Source organism: Lytechinus pictus, unplaced genomic scaffold, assembly GCF_037042905.1.
Source record: "Lytechinus pictus isolate F3 Inbred unplaced genomic scaffold, Lp3.0 scaffold_23, whole genome shotgun sequence".
Lineage (NCBI taxonomy): Eukaryota > Metazoa > Echinodermata > Echinoidea > Temnopleuroida > Toxopneustidae > Lytechinus > Lytechinus pictus.
The window spans coordinates 353651-357981 of NW_026974143.1; the positions used below are offsets into that span (position 1 = coordinate 353651).

Genomic DNA, 4331 nt, shown 5'->3' on the forward strand with positions numbered 1-4331 from the left:
TTTGGAAGGCCGTCTCTAATTGGTTGACTGGTGAGTTGGCAGATGCACAGCCCATCCCACTTTTCAATTATATCATTACGTAATCTCTAACATGTCTAAGATATCCACCAGATCAAGAGGCCGCTTGCACTCGGCTAACGCATGTACACAATCCTCTGCTTCATCATTAACTGGATCTAAACAAAGCCCAGCATACCTAGATCATATTGATACAGTCGTTCAAAGAGCGGTGGCCGTGGCAATGGAACGCGAGAGACAAAAACTCAATGATGACATGGATAAGCACGAAAATAAATTGCGTGACATTCTTGATGAAAAGCTCACTAGTCTACGTCGTTCTTGAAATATCTATCGATACTAAATTGAAGCAACTCCGTGATTTTGAAAAATCGGTTTCTGATAAAATGACTAACACCATACTGCTTTGTCAAATAGGCTTGACCACATCGAGCAGTACTCCTGTCGCAATAATATCCGTATCCGTATGAGATTGTTCGAAATGTAGCAAAGCAGATTGGTATCGATCTTACTCCATGTGACATTGATCGATCCCATCACCTTTGCCGACCAACTAGCAGTCATGATGTTCAACCCAAAGGATCATACCCCGGCGTGGCCCTGTAATGCCAACTTAGCAGCTCCACCAATCAATGTGAAATTCACTTCATACAGGCCGAAACAAACGATGATGAAAAATAGAGGAAAATGAAAATGCTCAGGAACAGATGACTGGGTGCAGACAGGCAAGGCAGTTCAGGAGGGATGAAAATTTATTGGCAGGACACCTTCCGTTTCAAATTACAGCATCTGCAAAAATAACAGAAGAGGAGAAACATAAAAACTTTTTCTACATAAACTATTTATTAATCTTCATTAAAAACTAGATGGTTTCAATATTAATTTCCAATTTATTTTAAATGATTAAAAAACGATGTGGGGTTTGTTACATACTTTATACTTCAAATATTAACATGTTAAGTCAAGTCGGGGGGGGGGGGCATGATGCCCTCAAGACCTTTAACCATCTCTGTATAAGGAAGGAAATTTTAGAATCAATTTATTTGACACATAAAACATATTATTTTTTTATAATTACAATTTTAATTCATGCCTTTTTTATGTGTTTTAAATGGTTATGGGGTAACCAGGACTGTCAGGACCGAGAATTCGAACTTCGAGGCTGAAATACAGCCATTCCCTATGCCTGATTTGGCTTAAATTCAGGTCAAGGATCAATTAAATATATATTTTGCAAAAAAAATCTGACAAATTTTGAGGTGGAATTAGTTTTCTGGCATCGCGAGATCGACCAATGCAAAATTTTATTAGCGCCAATTTACCATCTAAACTTGTCATTGAAATTAGAACGTCCAAACCGATCTAGTACCAGTACTAGCACAATGAATCAATCAGCTATGCATGTGCACCAATTCTGTATTTCTTGCATACGTACGTCACTCGAGTTAAAGTTCATGTCATTGCGTTATATAGCATGGGAATTGTAAGAAAGTGATCCTTCAAAATTTTTACCTTCCAACAATTAACATTTTTTAAGCCTTTGTATGCATTTAGAGTACAAAAGCTTACAAATTGGACAAATTAAATGTTTGCCCCAAAATTATTGTGGGAAGGGTGGATTTTCTAGGGAAATCCATCTTAGTGTACAAAGTTCTACAGGCAACAGAGACTTGTCTAGGCTCCGTGAATGAAAATACAATGAAAAAATATCACAGAGTCCTCGAAGTACAGTCAGGACCATTAACAGATTATAAGGTGCCCCGAGTTTGTGCACACCCAAATCTGCGTGATTCTGATAATAGAGATTCCCAATGATCCCCCCCCCCAAAAAAAGGCTTTACATCTGAAATAGCCTTCTAACTTACCTACTGCCCGATGCCTCCTATCATGTAGGGCAGCAACGAAGGATCTCCACTCCTGGCATCCAGTGATTCTGGGCCTTCTTCTGGAAACTCCCCCAGGCCAGGTCATATTCACTGACTTCATCTCCTCCTCAACTCCTCATGTGTGACACCGAGACAGGTGGTTTTGTGTCTCCCTCTCTTTCTCCTGAAATGTCAAACAGATCTATTCATTAAAAATCTTACTCAAAATGGTGCTTTTGGTAGAAAAATACTAGTAATGAATATAGGGCATTTCATGTGACGGCCTTAACCCTTATTAAACTGGGGGGGGGGGGTCAATTTGACCCCCCCCCCTCAACAAATTTCATCACTACGCTGTCGCGCAAAAAATTTTGATCGCGCCGCTCACTGACTTTTTACTTTCAAGTCTCGCGCAAATTTTGAGACCAAATTTGTGACGCCCGGGTACGCGGTTACGACATTACGCAACATTATGTAAGTGCATGTCAGACCCAAAATTGCTCATAAACATGATTTCATGTACAAATCCAATGCAAATTGTGTATTTAGCCAAAATTCATAAATTTATCATTATTTCTACTTTTAGTGATTAAACTTAATTAATTTTGCCTTGTTTATGATTAGAATTAAGTCTAGAACGATTTCCATCGAAAATACAATAAAAAACAAAATGTAAAAAAACAAAGAAATAGCCTACAGTACATGATTAAAAAAAAAAAAAAATAGGCCTACATAAGAAATCGGTCTTGGTACCAGATTTTTTTTCATTCACAATTGTTAGGAATGCTATAAAGAATATTTTCACCCAAAAAATAGCATTCTAGCTTTATTTAGTGAATCAGAGCAAAAAGTATGATTTCATGAATAAATTAGCATAATTAATTCATATAAAATAAAAAAATATGAATTCAGTGAAATTTACCAATGCAACTAGGCCTACGTAGATTACGTCATTCTCTACCATCATGCAAATTTTCGTTGTGATCGTGCAATCCACGGCCGAGATCTTATAAGGGGGGGGGGGGGGGGCAATAATACCCCCCCCCCCCCCACGGGAATGACAAGAATCAAAATACCCCGGTAGATTTTGGATTTAAAAAATTGTCAGTACGGTATATCATCGAGAATCTACATAGTACATGTAGATCTGGTACAGTTACATAAACTGAACTTTGTGAAATCTTGAAATCTACACTGAAAAATGTTCAAACTGAAGATCACCAACACAGATAAGAGCACGTGGGACAGTTATTATTGCTCTGATTAATGTCGGCCCGACGCTTGCCTTGGCTCGAGTTGACCAGAATCCTGTGCTTTTTTTGCTTATTTCGCAGCAATTACACAATTTCTTCCAGAATCCTTTGGCACAAACGGTATATTATTTATAAATATAGACAGACACTTTGGTGGTCATTTCATTGGATTCTGTACGAACTCATTTTGATATCGTTACCACAACTGGCATTTACCTTAAAGTGTGCACTGTGTCTGTGCAGACTTGGGCCCTGAGCCCACCAGCGAAGCCTGTCCTATTCAGCATGCCGGCGCTCGGGGCAGCCACCCCGGCCGGGCAGTGTCAGTGCACGAAATCTAAAGCCAAAGGCAAGCCGCGCTCCGAAAAGAAAATCTTAGAAGATGGTTATCTAACTTACTGTTTGGTCTCCTGCGAATGCCTTCGAAGTCGTTATCCAAATCTGAACCGTGTTCTTAAAGTAGTAGAACTATTATTAACGGCCATCTTCGTCGCACTTAATTCTCGATCCAAAATTAGGCTGCAACATTTAACGGCGAAAAACGAGCGCATTCCTTTTTCAAATTAAATGGTAGCGACTGCGCCAGTTGCATGCAGTGCAGTGCGCATGCGCAGGCTCGACGCCCGGCGCGCGCGGCGAATTAATTCTGCGGATCATGAATTTTGTATAGGGGGTGAGCCCGGGGGGCGTGCATGGGGGGGGTGAGCTAACTAGATAGGGGGTTTGCATGACACCGGGGCATGACACCACTTGCGAAAAAAAAAGTTTTAAAATAGATACAAACTTCTTTGACATATAAAGCTTCCTCTTGTTTGGTTTGGTTGGCAACCAGTTAAGAAATGATTATTTTTGCCACTGCTTTTGAAACTTTTTTTCTTTGAAGAATTACATACATGTACCTTACCTAAAATAAAAAAAATTATGTACTATTTTTTTTTAGTTTTAGTTTTCCTTTTATAAGTAGAAATAGCCTTGCTAACATGGCAAGGTTGAAAAAATGGCAAAATAGTATGTGGCTTTGAAATTAAACTTGTAAATTTCCTCGTCGTTGATTGGTAAAATTTGATGTCATAATCACGTCGTAATGTGGTCATATGAAAACGCAAATTTCTTTGTCGTTGTTTGGTAAATAAATGATGTCATAATCACGTCATAATGTGGTCATATAAAAATGCAAATTCATTTGTTGCAGATT

At 38.9% G+C, this 4331-nt stretch overlaps 1 long non-coding RNA gene across 1 annotated transcript; it reads right to left on the reverse strand.

The window, feature by feature from the left end:
* Nucleotides 1-406: 406 nt before the first annotated feature.
* LOC135158001 (uncharacterized) lies at nt 407-3702 on the reverse strand. Its single transcript, XR_010296844.1, has 3 exons — nt 3536-3702; nt 1884-2067; nt 407-807 (listed from the first exon to the last, which is right to left on the reverse strand). It is a non-coding gene; the product is annotated as an uncharacterized LOC135158001 (long non-coding RNA).
* Between the last annotated feature and the right edge of the window lie 629 nt (nt 3703-4331).